General features: G+C 34.2%; 1 protein-coding gene across 2 annotated transcripts in view; it reads left to right on the top strand.

Moving 5' to 3' along the window:
* The window catches only part of GRM7 (glutamate metabotropic receptor 7), a 1,106,888-nt gene that overhangs the window by 704,490 nt on the left and 384,076 nt on the right, over window positions 1-18,322 (top strand). The window lies entirely within an intron of this gene.

The following is an 18,322-nucleotide window of genomic DNA, read 5'->3' as shown; positions in this document are numbered from 1 at the left end:
ATAAACTGTATGCTAAATACAATATCAAATTTATATAATTATCTTACTGCACAAGAAAAATTAGGTCAAAAAAGGAAAAAAATGAGAAAGAAAACAAAATGCAAACAAACAACAACAAAAAGAGTGAAAATGCTATGTTCTGATTCACATTTGGTTCCCATAGTCCTCTGTCTGGGTATAGATGGTTCTCTTCATCACTAGATTATTGGAACTGGCCTGAATCATTTCATTGTTAAAAAAATCTATTTCCATCAGAATCAATCATTGTATTATCTTGTTATTGCCATGTACAATGATCTCCTGATTCTGCTCATTTCACTTAGTATCAGATCATCAAAGTCTTTTCAGGCCTCTCTGAAATCATCCTGCTGATTGTTTCTTATAGAACATATTATTCCATAATATTTATATACCATAACTTATTCATCCATTCTCCAATTGATGGGCATCCACTCAGTTTCCAGTTTTTTGGCACTACAAAAAAGGCTAACACAAACATTTTTGAGCATGTGTAAACCTGCCTTTTTACATTGGATTACATTTGATTGTGAGGTTTCTATACCCTAATACATGGTCAATTTTTGTGTGGGTATCATGTACTTCTGAGATAAAGATGTATTCCTTTCTGTCCCTATTCAATTTTCTCCAGAGTTCTATCATATCTAGGTTTTTAGGATCCTATTAACCTCCTTAGTTTCTTTCTTGTTTATTTTGTGGTTAGATTTGTCTGATTCTGAGAGAGGAAGGTTGAGGTCTCTCACTATAAAATAGTTTTGTTGTCTTTTTCTTCCTGTAATTGGCTTAAAAATCTGCTCTAGGAATTTACCTGCTCTATCACTTGGTGTATAGACATTTAGTATCTTTACTACTTCATTATTTACAGTACCCTTTATCAATATGTACTTTCCTTATCTCTCTTAATAAAATCAATTTTTATTTTTGCTTTATCTGAGATCAGAATTAATACTCCTGCTTTTTTTTTTTTTTTTTTTTTTTTTTAACTTCAGTTGAAACAATAAATTTTGTTCCAGCCTTTTACTATTACCCTCTATGTGGCTCTCTTTGTCAACCGTGTTTCTTGTAAACAGTTTATTTTAGGATTCTATTTCTTTTAATCCACTTTGCTATTTGCTTCTGTTTTATATGAGAGTTCATCCCATTCACATTAATTATGATTACCTGTTATGATTACCAGCTCTGTATTTCCCTCCATCCTGTTTTGCCCTGTATATAATTTTGTTCTCTCTTTCCATCCTATCCTTAGTTTTTTAACCCACCTCACCCACTACCTTATTTCCTATCATTGCTCCCTCTTTCTCATAATAGTGTTTTTAATCCACTCCACCCACTACCTTATCTTCTATAAAACCTTCTCTTACCTTTTCTCCTAGTGTTTCTGCTCTCCCTTCTATCCCTTTTCTTTTACTCTTTCTCCTATTTCTTTATACGGTTAGATACATTTCTATATCCAACTGAATGATAAAATTTTTCCCTCTTAAAGTCAAAACTGATGAGATCAAGTTTCAAACAATGCTCATCCCTCTCCCTTTGTTCCCTCATTTGTAAAAGGTCTTTTGAGTCTTTCCCTTTTTCTTTTTCCAGTACAAACCTTTTCCCATCCATTCAGGTTTTTTTCTTTGATGTCATCACATCAGAAACTATGCAGAACCATACCCTCAGTCCATGTGATACCCCTTTCTGTCTGCCCCAGTGTCATATACAGTTCTTAAGAATTACAGATATTGTTTTTGCATATTAACAGTTTAACATTTAAATATTTATCTATCTATATCTATAAATAGATATAGATAGATAGATAGATAGATAGATAGATAGATAGATAGATAGATAGATAGATAGATTTCCTCCTTGGTTACTTTTTTATGGTTCTCTTGAGCCTTCTGATTGCAGATTTAATTTTATGTTTAGTTTTGTTTTTTTCAATAGAAATTATGGAAAGGTTCTTACTTCACTGAAGCTCCATCTCCTCTTCTGAAAGCTGATTCTGAATCTTCCTAGGTAGTTCATTCATGGTTGCAACCCCAGATCCTTTGCCTTCTGAAACATAATATTCCAGGTCCTCCTGTATTGCACAAGCTTCCAGATCTTAAGTAATCCTGACTGTTGCTTGATGGAATTCTGTCTTCCCAGAAATCAGCAGGAGTCAGGATCACCAAACATATTTATTCTTGATCTTTTACTGTCAAGGTCAGGGGATTAGATCTAGCAATCTCCACACATAACTTCCTCCCTCAAAAACACCATGAGAGAATTACCAATTTCCTCTTCCTCCTCCTACTTCCCCCCCCAACACACACATCACTTCCCCCTCTTTGTCCCACCAATCAAGTCAGCACAGAACAGCTGGGGAGGGTCAACCTTCAAACAAGTTACTAGAGAACCATCCAATTGGCAATTAGTCTCACGTGCTCCATTATCCAAGTGCATTTGCTCAGTTCTAGCCCTTTACAATTGCTCCTTGATATTTGAATTGTCTGGTAGCTTTCAATATTTTTTCTTGAGGTTATAGTTCTGAAGTTTCACAATAATTTCTGTTAGGGTTTTCCTTATGGGATCTTTTTCTGGAAGTGATAGATGGATTCTTTCAGTGAACTTTCCCCCTATTTCTAGAATATCAGGGCAGTTTTCCTTAATGATATCTTGAAGAATGCTATCCAGACTCTTTTTTTTTAAATTTATTTATTTTGGTCACAAACTTCAGGTAGGCCATTAATTTTAAAATTGCCTCTTCTGGATTTATTTTCCAGAATGGCTGTTTTTTCAGTGAGGTATTTTCCATTTTTTCCCATCTTTTCATATTTTCAAATTTGTTTTCAGATTCTTGCTTTCTCACAAAATCACTTGCTTTCATTTGCCCTGTTTTAGTTTTTAATTTGTGATTCTCTTCAGTTAGCTTTTTATCTCTCTTCATTTTGTTAATTCTACTTTTTCAGTTGTTTTCTTGAGATAAATTTTTCTCTTCCTTTTCCACATTGTTGACTCTTTCAAGCATACCTCTCATATTTTGCCCTTTCTTATCTTCCTTTTGTAGTCTTTTATGAGCATTTCCAAGAAGCCTCTTTGAGATTTCTTCTGTAGACATTCTATCCTCTTCTGAGTTTGTGTTTTGATCTGCCCTGTTACCATAGTAGCTTTCTATGGTCAAGGTTCTTTTCTTTTATTTGCTCATTTTCTTTCTTTTTCTTTTGGTATTTCCTCTTTTTTTTTTTTTTTTTTTTTTTTTTTTTTTTTTTTTTTTTAACTTTTAAAATGGGCCTCTGCTCCTGGGGTAAAGCAACATTGTTCCAAGCCTTCAAAGCTTTGGCTTTGAGCATAAGGGCCCCTTTTGTTTGTAGGAGGTAGCTTGGCAACAACCTTGTTTCCCAGAGTTTGCCTTCTGATGTGGTACTGGGGGCTGCCCCACTAATATGCGTCTCTACTGAGCCAGGACTGAGGGTTTTAGTTGATGATTTGTTGTGATTAAGATTATCCCACTGACTTTCCCAGAATTTATCTCACTTAGGCTAACACCTTGTTCAATCCAGTGAGATTGACCTTTCTTAAAGTTATTTCAGTCTATCTTGAGCTGAAGAGTGGTTTCATTCTATCATATTTTGTTCAAAAGCTTGGTTTCATATCATTTTCATGGAAACCTGGTAAAGCTGGAGCAGCCATCTTGGCTCCACCCCTAGAACATCTGGAATATATTTATAACAAAATAAATCAAATTATAATAAATATGACATGATTAATATTAATTTATAGTTTTCTAAATCAGTTCTATAATCCAAATATACTGCTGGTCTAAGTCTGAGCTTCTTAAATTGTGGGTCACTATCCCATTTGGATCCTCATAACTGAATTGTGGTAGTTCAGGAAATTATTCTCTATTATCCATAAATGGTTGATCTGCATACTTATGTTATATACCTATATACCCAAGATCATGCAAAATTTTCTCTAGCAAAAAGAGGCTGTGAGTAGAAAAAGTTTAAGAAGCCCTGGTCTAAGTAATACTTCAGTTCTATAATTTGATGGCTTTGCTATTGCTTATGAATTTATTTGAAATATACTTCTTTCGATGTTAAATTTTTACACATAATTAGGGAAAATAAAATATTAAATTTATAATTAAAAAAATAAATTTCTTTCTTTCTAAATAGTAGGATACCAATCAGTGGACTATAATTAACACATTTCTGTCAAAATATTTTTCTTTGTATCCCTAGGACTTAGCATAGTGCCTGGCAAATCCTTGTTGAATGCCTAAATAGCATTATAATGTGCTTATATTGTGACATATATGCCAAGAAACTTCCAGGATGTCTAATGGTGAGGGTTGTTGTTAGTAATGATAAGTGTCCTGCTTTTCAAGAAACTGGAATTCTTTGGAATAACCATGTCTTTCTGTTTGCAATATGGTCCTTGGCACATAGTAGGTGCTTTAATAAATACTTTTTGAATGAATTAATAATGAATGAAATGAAGGCATTTTAAGAAATAGATGATTATAAAGTCAGCAATTGTGTAAAACATATTGGAACCAGAACTTATCCTTAATCCAACACTGATCAATAGCACATAGTCATAACTTAATTTTGCATTGAAGTAGCAAATAGCATTTCATAAAATACAATGAGGATACTAAAAACAGCAGGAGTAAAAATAAATGACAAAGCTAACTGAGTCTTTTTTCCCCGAAGAATCCATGTTTTTTGGTTCCTGGTATTTTTTTTTTTTTTTAATTCAAATGTTTCTGGTCTTTACTAAACAAGTTGCAAAGATTGTGCCACTTAGGCTGAGTTATGCTGTGATTTCTGGGAATCCTCCAGATGCTCAAAATTTGTTTCTGAGAATTTGTGCCATATAAACTAATGTTCCACATGTGTATGTGAGGTCTGTGAGCTAAGCCAGTCTTCCTGTCAACTGCCTTGCCCTGTGTGAAGCATGCATGAGGCTATTGCCTACAGAGAGTTTGTCTAACTCCATATATTTTACTTTGTGATTATTTTGAAATTGGAAGTGAAATTACAGATAAAAACAGTCATAAGTGAAAATTAAATAGCCCTCCAGAAGCCATCCCCAATGGAAAACAGTTGAAAATGAGGATTTGTGTCAGGTTGCTATTTTTGTTCTTTGTTGTATTCATCTTTAAGCAATAGCACAATATTAAGTCCTAAGACACTGAAAAAGTGTTATAATATTAATGAGTCCATTACAATTAAATTTCAATTATTGAAAGTAAGATTATCAGATGGAGAGGTGAATTTACCACCACAGCAAACCTGGAGTTAATCCCAGCCTTAACGCTCCCTCCTGCTGCCTAGCTTTTGGCAATGGTTTAAGCCATTAGTCCATACACCAAGAGTGAATAGGGAAAGAATAAGGAGGCAATGAGTGAGTTAGGATATTTACATTCTTTACAGCCATTTTGATAAAAGATTGGGCCAAAAATGGATTTATAGTTTATGGAAAATATAATATTAGAAATACATGTGTATCAACCAAAAGTATTTGGAATAAAAAAGATTTGGAAATGATTCAGCCTATCATCTTTCCTACTCCCAATGTGAAAGAAAAACAGGTAAGACTCGGTGTCCTTTGTGATTCCATCCATATCTGAGTTCTATGAGTCTGTGATTTATTTTAATTGTCATATATGATTATATTTCATTTTAAGATCATAAAATCATGAGTTTAGAGCTATGAGGATCCTTACAAACCATCTTTTTCTAACCCCTCTCATTTTATGGATGAGGAAGCTGAGTATCAGAAAGGCCAGGAGAATAACCTAAGGTCCACAGAGATGGCATCATTTGAATCCAGGTGCCCACTTACTCAAAGCCCTGGGCAACAACAGTGCAGAGCAGCATGCTCTTGGCTCTCCTACAAATTAGGAAACCAGCTCACAAACTCACTGACATAAATGCTACACAAAGAACATGGATACCACATAGAAAAAAAAAAATCCATATCTTACTTTATCGATAGTATGAGTCTGAAATGCTCTGAACATAAATTACTTGTAATAGTTATGTTTTCTTGAAGCCACACAGTTCTAGAAGGAGGCTATTGAGCACTAGCCATTCATGTCCTTATTATTGTTATCCCTTTGTTCAACAAAAGCAATTCACTTTGCTGAAAGTGCCATCTTGTAGTTAATTTAAAACCTCATAGTATGAAATCTTGACAAATAAATTCTAAGGTTTGATGTTTTCATACTATAGATATGAAAACCTTTTTCACTCATAGGAAACATTTGGCCAGTTTTTCAAGTCCATATTATCTAATTTAAGATGTGCCTTCTGGTAAAAGTTCTACATTCTCTAAAAATCTTTGTTATTTCCCATTACATTTCTTTCCCTCCTTTATCTCAAGTATAAGTCTCACATGGTGGATATTTTCTACAATCCAGCTTCTCTTTGGACTTCAACTTAATAAAGCAATCAATACCTAAAAATTTATTAAGAACCTATTATGTGCCAGGTACTGTACTAAGCATTGTAGATCCAAAAAGTAACAAAAGACAGATTGTCTTTTGTCAAAAGGAGATAACACGAAAATGGAATTTATACAAAGAAAACTATCTGCAGGATAAGTAGGAGATAATTAACAGAGGGAAGATGCTGAAATTAAGAGAGGTTGGAAAAGGAGTTTATTTACTCTTTCCTTATATGTTTTGTTTCAACTATGTGGTGGCCTTGTTTTGAGCTCATAATCAGAATGACTGGAATCTACATTTTATTTCAGATACTTGCTAGCTATATGGGCAGTCCAATTATCTTTTGTCAATTTCATTTTCTTTATCTGGAAAATAGGAATAGTAATATCACTTCCCTCAAGAGAGTCATTGTGAAGAGCAAGCAAAATAAAAAATATATGGCATTTTGTAAACTTTAAATATTTTATAAAATCTAGTTATTGTTCTGTAATTATTTTTAAGACCCAGAGTGACTCTGGGCAAGTCATTTGACCCTAGAGGTCCCCAAGATGACTCTATAAAATGACAAATGAAAGCAGCTTGGATAAAATAAGTTTCTTCATCTGGAAGTTTTGTAAAATGAAAGAATACAAGTCTAGTGATTCCTATCCCTCTTTTTATTCCCATTTATACTATGATATTTAACTATATATACATATACATACATAAACACATATATGTGTAATATATGTATATTTTTATAAACACATTTACATATGTACACATAAACATATATATATACATTTATAAACCCATATTTATACATTTATATATGCAATAATATATATTAATGCATGTTTGCATGTATGCATGTACCAATGCCAGTAGGATGATAGTAGTTGGAATAGTAGGTAAATCTTCCTTTTCTTTAAATTTAAGATATTTTTATTTTCTCCAGTTACATATAAAATCATTTTTTTCAAATTTTCTTTTAAAACTTGTTTCACATTCTCTCCCTTCTTTTTCACCCCAATCTCCATTAATTTGAAGTTGTGTAAAACAGTTCTATAAAAAAGAAAAAAAAAAGTTGCAAATAAAAAACCATCTCCCAACTCCCTAGCAAAAAAATCCTCAATAAAAATAAAGTTAAAAAAAAGAAAGAAAGAAAACAAAAAAGAGTATGCTTCAGTCAGTATTCAGATACAATCAGTTTTTTCTCTGGGTGTGGATACTATTTTTCAATATAAGTCCTTCAGAGTAGTCATGGATCATTGTATTGCTGGGAATAGCAAAGTCATTCACAGCTGATCATCCCACAGTATTGTTATTACTTTGTACACAGTAAATTTCACTTTCCTTGAGTTCATGGAGGACTTTCCAGTTTTTTTTTTTTTTTTGTTTGTTTGTTTTTTTTCTGGAAGCATCCTGCTCATAATTTTCCAGAGAACAAAACTATTCCATCATAATCACATAGTACAGTTTATTCACTATTCTTTAATTGATGGCTATACCCTCAATTTACAGTTTTTTGCCTTGAGAAAAAAAGCTCCTTTAAATATTTTTGTACATAGAGGTCCTTTTTCTTTTTTAAAGATTTCTTTTAGGATTCATGCCTGGTAGTGGTGTTGTTAGGTCAAAGGATATGCATGATTTTATGGCCCTTGGTTGTAGTTCATATGTTTAGATCATTTACCAATTGGACATGGCTCATTTTTATGTAAATTTGACTCATTTCCCTATACATTTGATGACTGAGGCCTCCATCAGAAAAAAATTGCTTCAAAATTATTTTCTCATTTATTATTACTAATGGTATTTGCCTCTTGTTTATTCTGTTCTATCTCTCCTTTTACCCTTACTTTCCTCAAAAGTCTTTCTGGTGACCATTCCCTCCCCCATTATCCTCTGCTCTTCCTGAGAAGTATAGACTTCTATACCCATATTGAGTGTGTATGTTATTTCCTTTTTGAGCTAATTATGATGAGATTAAAGTTAACTTCTTCTCCTCCTCTTCTTCACTCTTACCTCTTTTGTGATTGATAAATGTTATTCTACCTCTTCCTTTCCATTTTTCCCAGTATATTACTTTATTATCATTTAATTTCAATTATTTATTTTATTTATTTTGCTATTGAAAATAGGGATTTTTTAAAAAAGAAAAGAAAATGTGAGAGTTTTTAAAAACATAGTAAAATATATGTTAAATCAAATATATACATACATATTTATACAATTATCTTGTTGCACAAGGGAAATAAAATCAAAAAGGAAAAAATTAGAAAGAAAATAAAATGCAAACAAACAACAAGAAGAGTGAAAGTGCTATGTTTCTACACCTTCCTTATGCTCTTCTCTATCACATAGTAATTTTCTATGGTCAGAACCTTTTTCTGTTGTTTGCTCATTTTCCCAGTCAGTTACTTGGATTTTAACTCTTTGTTAAAGTAGAGCTCTGTTTCCAGTAGGTGTACTGTCCCAAGCTTCAGGGCTTTGTGCAGTGTTTTCAGAAGTCTCAAAGGACCTGACCATGCATTCTTTTCTGCCCTAGAATTATGAATAGTGATCCCATTCCCCTTTGTCTATTAGTGCTAGTGTGCTAAAGCAACAGGATCCTTCCTTAGTGCTAATAAAGAGACCCACTTCTGTTTTTTATTTATATTTATTTATTTATTTATTTTTGTTTTGTTTCCTAAGGCCCTCTCATCCTACTGATAAACCTTTCCTACTGACCATCTAAGGGGTCTTTGGTTTCTCTTGGCTAAAAGGTCTAGAAACTGCTATTATTTCTGCTTATTCAGAGGCTAGTTCCTGCTTTACTGGAACCCAGCAGGGGTTAGGACTACACTGGAACTGCATGGTGGACTTCCACTTTGGTGCCACAGATTTTTCCTGCTGACCTCTAAATTGTCTTCTGATGGAAATTTGTTCCACTCTGTCTTTTTGTGTATTCTGATGATCTAAAATTTGTTTAGACTTATTATTTAAAGGAAATCATAATGGTTTGAAAGGGAGCTTAGGCAGTCTGTCTTTACTCCCTCATCTTGGCCAGTAGACAAATCTTTCAAAGAGATTTCCTGTTCTGTGGGATAAGTAATTAATAATTCTGATAGTGAAATATGAACTATATTTGAACTTTATACCAAAGGTTCTGCATTATAAATGTTGAAAAAGCCATCAAGCTTTATAATAAATTCTAGATTATTCTGGTGCCATTCCCAAACCAAAAGATTGTTAAAACAATTTTTAAATATTAAAATTCATATTTTAGGTTTATCTACTGATGGCTCTCCAATTTTTACCTAGATTATATAAGGTTTTTTCTAAGGACAAGAATGAATAGAACAAATATTCCCCATAAAAGTGTGACAAATATATGAAGCACATACAAAACAAAAAAGGATTCCAGTAAAATATAAGGTGCTAGAAGTTTGGGAACAGTTCAATTTTGTCTGTTGTATTCATTAGATAAAATAGCAAGTGCTTAATAATTTATCAAAGTAAACCAAAAATTAACAAAACTATATAATTGAAATCAATCATAGATCTGGTTAAAAAAAATAACAATACTTCACTAAGAACTATACTATTTGCATATAGTAAAATACCCATAATGATAGCTTTTTGGTAATGCCATGGTCATTCTTCTTACTGGAATTTCTCCTGGCATAATTGATTGATGCAAATAGAGAAAAAGAAATAGGATTCAGAATAATTTAATAATAATACCAAAAAATGAGCAGTTATAAAATGCTTTAATATTTGCAAAGCAAATGACATGTCACGTTGCATGATCCTCACAACAATCTTTAAGGTTGGTGCTATATTGCCATTTTAATTAATTAATTTATTTTTTTTTAATTTTTATTTTTGTATTCATTTTTCCAAATTACCCCCCCTCCCTCTATTCCCTCCCCCCGATGACAGGCAATCCCATACATTTTACATGTGTTACAATATAGTCTAGGTACAATACATGTGTGTGAATATCATTTTCTTGTTGCACAATAAACGTTAGAATCCGAAGGTACATGCAACCTGGGCAGACAGATATTAGTGCTAACAATTTACATTCACTTCCCAGTGTTTCTTCTCTGGGTGTAGCTACCTCTGTCCATCATTGATCAACTGGAAGTGAGTTGGATCTTCTTTATGTTGAAGATTTCCACTTCCATCAGAATATATCCTCATACAGTATTGTTGTTGAAGTGTATAGTGATCTTCTGGTTCTGCTCGTTTCACTCAGCATCAGTTGATTTAAGTCTCTCCAGGCCTCTCTGTATTCCTCCTGCTGGTCATTTCTTACAGAGCAATAATATTCCATAACCTTACCCAACCATTCTCCAACTGATGGACATCCATTCATCTTCCAGTTTCTAGCTACAACAAAAAGAGCTGCCACAAACATTTTGGCACATATATGACTCTTTCCGCTCTTTAGTATTTCTTTGGGATATAATCCCAGTAGTAGCGCTGCTGGGTCAAAGGGTATGCACAGTTTGATAACTTTTTGGGCATAATTCCAGATTGCTCTCCAGAATGGCTGGATTCTTTCGCAACTCCACCAGCAATGTATTAGTGTCCCAATTTCCCCACATCCCCTCCAACATTTATCATTATTTGTTCCTGTCATCTTAGCCAATCTGACAGGTGTGTAGTGGTATCTCAGAGTGGTCTTAATTTGCATTTCTCTGATCAGTAGTGATTTGGAACACTCTTTCATGTGAGTGGATATAGTTTCAATTTCTCCCTCTGAGAATTGTCTGTTCATATCCTTTGACCATTTATCAATTGGAGAATGGTTCGGTTTCTTATAAATTATGGTCAGTTCTCTATATATTTTGGAAATGAGACCTTTGTCAGAACCTTTGTTTTTAAAAATATTTTCCCAATTTGTTACTTCCCTTCTAATCTTGTTTGCATTAGTATTATTTGTACAGAAACTTTTTAGTTTGATGTAATCAAAATCTTCTATTTTGTGATCAATAATGATCTCTAGTTCTCCTCTGGTCATAAATTCCTTCCTCCTCCACAAGTCTGAGAGGTAGATTATCCTCTGTTCCTCTAATCTATTTATTATCTCCCTCTTTATGCCTAAATCATGCATCTATTTTGATCTTATCTTGGTATATGGTGTTAAGTGTGGATCCATATCTAATTTCTGCCATACTAATTTCCAGTTTTCCCAACAGTTTTTTCCGAATAATGAATTTTTATCCCTAATGTTGGAATCTTTGGGTTTGTCAAAGATTAGATTGCTATAGATGTACCCTTTTTTGTCCTTTGTATCTAATCTGTTCCACTGATATACCGGTCTATTTCTTAGCCAATACCAAATGGTTTTGGTGACTGCTGCTATATAATATAACTTTAGATCAGGTACACTTAGACCACCTTCCTCTGAGTTTTTTTTCATTAGTTCCCTTGCAATTCTCGACCTTTTATTCTTCCATATGAATTTTGTTGTTATTTTTTCTAGGTCATTGAAATAGTTTCTTGGGAGTCTGATTGGTATAGCACTAAATAAATAGATTAGTTTGGGGAGTATTGTCATCTTTATTATATTCGCTCGGCCTATCCAAGAGCATTGAATGTCTTTCCAATTATTTAAATCTGATTTTATTTTTGTGGCAAGTGTTTTGTAATTTTTCTCATATAATTCCTCACTTTTCTTTGGTAGATGGATTCCCAAATATTTTATACTCTCAACATTTGTTTGGAATGGAATTTCTCTTTGTATCTCTTGCTGTTGCATTTTGTTAGTGATATATAAAAATGTTGAGGATTTATGTGGATTTATTTTGTATCCTGCCACTTTGCTGAAATTTTGAATTATTTCTAGTAGCTTTTTAGCAGAGTCTTTGGGGTTCTCTAAGTATACCATCATGTCATCTGCAAAAAGTGACAGTTTAATTTCCTCATTTCCTACTCTAATTCCTTGGATCTCTTTCTCGGCTCTTATTGCCGAGGCTAGCTTTTCTAGTACTATATTGAATAGTAATGGTGATAGTGGGCAACCTTGTTTCACTCCTGATCTTACTGGGAAAGGTTGCAGTTTATTTCTATTGCATATTATGCTTACTGAAGGTCTTAAATATATGCTCCTGCTTATTCTAAGGAATAGTCCATTTATTCCTATACTCTCAAGAGTTTTTAGTAGGAATGGATGTTGGATTTTGTCAAATGCTTTTTCTGCATCTATTGAGATGATCATATGGTTCTTATTAATTTGATTATTAATATGGTCAATTATATTAATAGTTTTCCTAATATTAAACCAGCCCTGCATTCCTGGAATAAATCCTACTTGATCATAGTGTATTATCTTGGAGATGATTTTCTGAAGTCTTTTTGCTAATATCTTATTTAAGATTTTAGCATCAATATTCATTAAGGAGATTGGTCTATAATTTTCTTTCTCAGTTTTCGATCGACCTGGTTTAGGTATCAGTACCATGTCTGTGTCATAAAAGGAGTTTGGTAGGACTCCTTCATCCCCTATTTTTTCAAATAATTTATATAACATTGGGGCTAATTGTTCTTTAAATGTTTGGTAGAATTCACATGTGAATCCATCTGGCCCTGGGGATTTTTTCCTGGGGAGTTGATTAATAGCTTGTTCTATTTCTTTTTCTGAAATGGGACTATTTAAGCAATTTATCTCCTCCTCTGTTAATCTAGGGAGCCTATATTTTTGGAGGAAGTCATCCATTTCACTTAAGTTATCAAATTTATTGGCATAAAGTTGGGCAAAGTAACTCCTTATTATTTCTCTAATTTCCTCTTCATTGGTGGAAAGATCCCCCTTTTCATTTGTAAGACTATCAATTTGATTTTCCTCTTTCTTTTTTTTGATCAAATTTACCAAAGGTTTATCTATTTTATTGGCTTTTTCATAAAACCAACTCTTGGTTTTATTTATTAATTCAATAGTTTTTTTACTTTCAATTTTATTGATTTCTCCTTTTAATTTTTGTATTTCAAGTTTAATTTTTGGTTGGGGGTTTATAATTTGGTCTTTTTCTAGCCTTTTAAGTTGTAAGCCCAATTCGTTAATCTTCTCTTTCTCAATTTTCTTCAAATAAGCCTCTAAAGATATAAAATTTCCCCTTATTACTGCTTTAGCTGCATCCCAAAGATTTTGATATGATGTCTCATCATTGTCATTATCTTGGGTGAAATTGTTAATTGTTTCTATAATTTGCTCTTTCACCCAGTCATTCTTTAAGATGAGATTATTCAGTTTCCAATTACTTTTTGGTCTATTTACCCCTAACTTTTTACTGAATGTAGCTTTTATTGCATTGTGATCTGAGAAGAAGGCATTTATTATTTCTGCCTTCCTACATTTAATTTTGAGATCTTTATGTCCTAATATATGGTCAATTTTTGTATAGGATCCATGAACTGCTGAGAAGAAAATATATTCCTTTCTATTGCCATTCAGTTTTCTCCAAAGGTCTATCATACCTAGTTTTTCTAATATTCTATTTACTTTTTTAATTTCTTTCTTGTTTGTTTTGTGGTTTGATTTGTCTAAATCTGAGAGTGCAAGGTTGAGATCTCCCACTATTATAGTTTTACTGTCTATTTCTTCTTGCAGTTCTCTTAACTTTTCCTTTAGAAAGTTAGATGCTATATCACTTGGTGCATATATGTTTAGTATTGATATGGCTTCATTATTTATGCTACCTTTCAGCAGGATATAGTTTCCTTCCTTATCTTTTTTAACGAGATCTACTTCTGCTTTTGCTTGATCTGAGATAAGGATAGCTACCCCTGCTTTTTTGGCTTTACCTGAAGCATAATAGGCTCTGTTCCAACCTTTTACCTTTATTCTGTATGTATCTCCCTGCTTTAAGTGTGTTTCTTGTAGGCAACATATTGTAGGGTTCTGCTTTTTGATCCAATCTGCTATCTGTCTCCGTTTGATGGGATCGTTCATCCCATTTACATTTACAGTTAAAATTACTAATTCTGTATTTCCTGCCATCGTATTATCCCCAGATTATGCTTTTTTCCCTTGACCCCCCTGATCCCCCTCCCCGATATTTAATTTACAGACCCCCCTTGTGACGCGCAACCCTCCCTCTTTTTTTTTTTTAGGATCCCTCCCCCCTCCCTCCAAGTCCCTTCACTTATTCTCCTTTTCCTTTTCCCTTTTCCTCTTCTCCCTTTTAATGAGGTGAGAGAAAATTCTCTGAAAAACAAATATGTTAATTATTTACTCTTTGAGCCTCTCCTGATGAGAGTAAGATTCACACAATGATTCTCCCCCTCACTAAGTTCCCTCAGATATGGTGTATTTTCTATGCCTCTTCCTGGGATGTAGTTTCCCTCTTTTTATCACTCCTTCCCCTTTTTCTGAACCGACCTTCTTCCCTTTACTACACCCCCCCCTTTTTTTCTTTTATATCAGTAAAATCAAATTATCCTTGAGTATTTTTTTATATACCCACAACAGAGTTACAGTTCTCAAGGGTTCTGTGTACCTTTTTCTGTTTCTCTTCAGTCTTGTGGATGTAGATCAAATTTTTTGTTTAAGTCTGGTTTTTTTCTTAGAAACATATAGAATTCCTCTGTTTCATTGAATGACCATCTTCTTCCATGGAAAAAGATGCTAAACTTAGCTGGGTAGTTCATTCTTGGTTGCAGTCCTTGATCTTTTGCCTTACGGAATATCAGGTTCCAGGCCCTTCTATCTTTTAATGTGGAGGCAGCCAGATCTTGGGTGACCCTTATTGTGGCACCTTGGTATTTAAATTGTTTTTTTCTAGCTGCTTGCAGGATTCTCTCCTTTGTGTGGTAATTCTGCAGCTTAGCCACTATATTCCGTGGTGTTCTTTTTTTAGGGTCTATTTCAGAAGGAGTTCGATGAATTCTTTCCACATCTACTTTCCCTTCTGTTTCTATTATCTCTGGACAGTTCTCCTTGATAATTTCCTGTAAAATAGAATCTAGGCTTTTTTTTTTGGTCATAGTTTTCTGGAAGTTCAATAATCCGCAGATTATCTCTCCTAGATCTATTTTCCAGGTCTATAGATTTTCCCAGTAAGTATTTGACGTTGTTCTCCAGCTTCTCATTTTTTTTGTTTTGTTTGACTGATTCTTGGGTTCTCTGTGAATCATTCATTTCTATTTGTTCCATCCTGACTTTTAAGGAGTTATTTTCTTCTTTCACAGCTTTTAGTTCTTTTTGTAAATGCCCAATTTCGTTTTTAAATGAATTATTTTGCTCTATTGATTTTTTTTTCCATTTCCCTAATTTTTTTTTTTGAGAATTATTTTCTTTTTCCAATTCAGAAATTCTATTTTCTTGAGACTTTTTTATCTTTTCCAATTCAGAAATCCTACTTTCCTGTGTTTTTTTAACCTTTTCTAATTCATAAATTTTGTTTCCCTGCATCTCCTGTGAATTCTTTATTTTTTCCAACTCCAATTTCAGGACGTTGTTATTCTCTGTCATAGCTTCCCTTTCCTTTCCCCATTTTTCTTCAATCTCCCTCAATTTTTTAAGAGTTTCTTCTAGGAGAGAGTTATGTGATGGGGGGCAGGGATCGTTCCCCTTTGGGTTGTTATCTGCTGACTCTCTGCTGTTAACTTCCTCGGGGTTGGATACCTGCTCTTTCTCTGTATAGAAGGAATCTATGGTTTTTCTAGCTTTTTTGCTCATACTTAAAAAATCTTTTGGGGTCTGTCCCTGGGGTAGGAAATTATTTATTTATTTCTTTACCAGCTTCCTCCCAGACCAGATGGATGCAGTGGCTCCTGTGCCTGAGCTAAGATAGAGCTCTGGGAGAGAGTTCCCCACCCCCTCCCTGGAAGTGCCTCAGAGGTGATTAGCACTGCTGTGCCCGAGGGCGTTGAATAGTAAAGACAGCACAAAGCCCAGCCTATGCGTCCAGGTGGGGCGTGGATGTCTGCAGCAGGTGATGTGAAAAGCCCCTGTGCTCAAACTGGAAGTGTCTGCCAGAAACCGCGGTCCCTAGTTCAAAGGTTCCGCTTCTCTGGGACTTCCTGGAGCTGAGTTCCACTCCCTCCAGCTAAACTAGGCAGTGTGTGTTGCCTTGGGCCGTATCCACCCACTTGTCAATCTCTTAACTATTCTCAGGTGGTAGCTGAGGCCACACCCCCTGGTGTCTACTGAGTCACCCCCAGGATCGGGGAAAATCTAATCTGAGTTTTAAAATATTTTGGCTTTCTCTTCTGAACTGCTAAATAATTAGCAGAGAAGAGCTAACAGCCTGTGCCAGATTCCTTTACCTCAGTGGCTTCTCTGATCCCAGAGCCTTTCCCAGCGCAATGGGCGCAGTGTGCCCCTACCCCACCGTCTGTGCTGGTCTCTCTTATTCCTCCCCTGAGAACTGACCTTTCCTGTTGAAACTCCAGATTCTCTTCAGCTGGTAAGTCGTGCTTCCAGTCCTTGTGGTATCTATCAGTCCTGAGCTAATTTTGAGACTTAATTTATCTAATTGGTTGTGAGGGAGTGAGGACGATCACTGAGTCGTGTGTTTCTTCTCCGCCATCTTGGCTCCGCCCCCGCTATATTGCCATTTTGCAGATGAAGTAACTTTGGCTGAAGAAGGAAATGACAAACTGTTCCAGTATGTGCCAAGAAAACCCTAATGGGGTCACAAAGAGTGAGACACAACTGAACAACAACAACTACTGAGATTCAGAGCTTAGATGACTTGTCTGTCTCATAGCCAGCAAATATCTGAGGTGCTATTTTAAGTCAGGTCTTTTTTTTTTTTTTTTTTTTTTTTTTTTTAATTGGGAGTCTATCATTTTATCAACTAAGCCACTTATTACATTAGACCTGGAATGGAACATATTAATCCTCTATTCCAACCATTTTTTGTTTGCAGATGAGGAAACTACAACACAGAGAGCTTGCCTAATATTCAGTATTCATGTATTCAGTAGAAAGGATTTGAATCCCAATCCTCAGGTCAGGACTCCAAGCTTCTTCAGAATTGAATCTTTAGACTTAACCTACCCCAGCCTCAGGTTTCTTACCTAGAAAATGGGTCAATAATAATACTACTACCATGGAGTTGTGAATCGGTTCAACTATTCTATACTGCAATTTGTAACTATGCTCAAAGATCTATAAAACCATATATACCCTTTCATTAAACAATGCCACCAGGCCTATACTCCAAAAAAAGTTGGGATGGGAGAGGAATAGAGAAAAGAAAATGACTTATTTGTAAAAAACAAAACAAAAAAACAAAAAAACATTTATAGCAGCTCTTTTCTGGGAGCAAAGAATTGAGACTATTCCATCAGTTGGGGAATGGCAAAGCAAATTGTGGCTTGTGGTTATAACAGAATATTTTTTTGTAAGAAATGAGCAAGATGTTCTTAAAAAAAAAAAAGAAGAAGAAGAAGAAAAAGAAACAAAAAAGAAAAAAACATGGAAAGACTTCCATGAGCTGATGCAAAGTGAGAGAGACTATGTGTAAAGTAACAGCAAAATTGTAAGATGATTAACTATGAATGATGAATGAATGATGAACAACTATTCTCAGTAATACAATAATTCAAGACCACTCTGAAGGATTTATGATGAAAAATGCTATCCGTTTCCAGAGAATTGAAGGTATCTAAATACAGAATAAAGCATACATTTTTTTTAACTTTTTTTTTTTTTTTGAGGGTTTTATCTTAGGGGGTCTGTGTTTTTGGTTTTTTTTTTTTTTTTAATAACATGAGTATTAAGGAAATATTTTGCATCTTTACACATGTATAACTTGTGTCAGATTGTTTGTCTTCTCAATGGTGGAGAGGTAGGGAGGGAAGAGGGGTGAGGGGTGAGAATCTGGAACTCAAAGTTTTAAAAACAAGTGTTAAAAACTTTTTTTTTTTTTTTAATGTAGCTGGAGAAAAATAAAATGCTAT

Source organism: Sminthopsis crassicaudata, chromosome 1 (genome assembly GCF_048593235.1).
Source record: "Sminthopsis crassicaudata isolate SCR6 chromosome 1, ASM4859323v1, whole genome shotgun sequence".
Taxonomy (NCBI): domain Eukaryota; kingdom Metazoa; phylum Chordata; class Mammalia; order Dasyuromorphia; family Dasyuridae; genus Sminthopsis; species Sminthopsis crassicaudata.
Note: the sequence above shows the minus strand (reverse complement) of the source record. Positions and strands in the feature narration are given on the sequence as shown.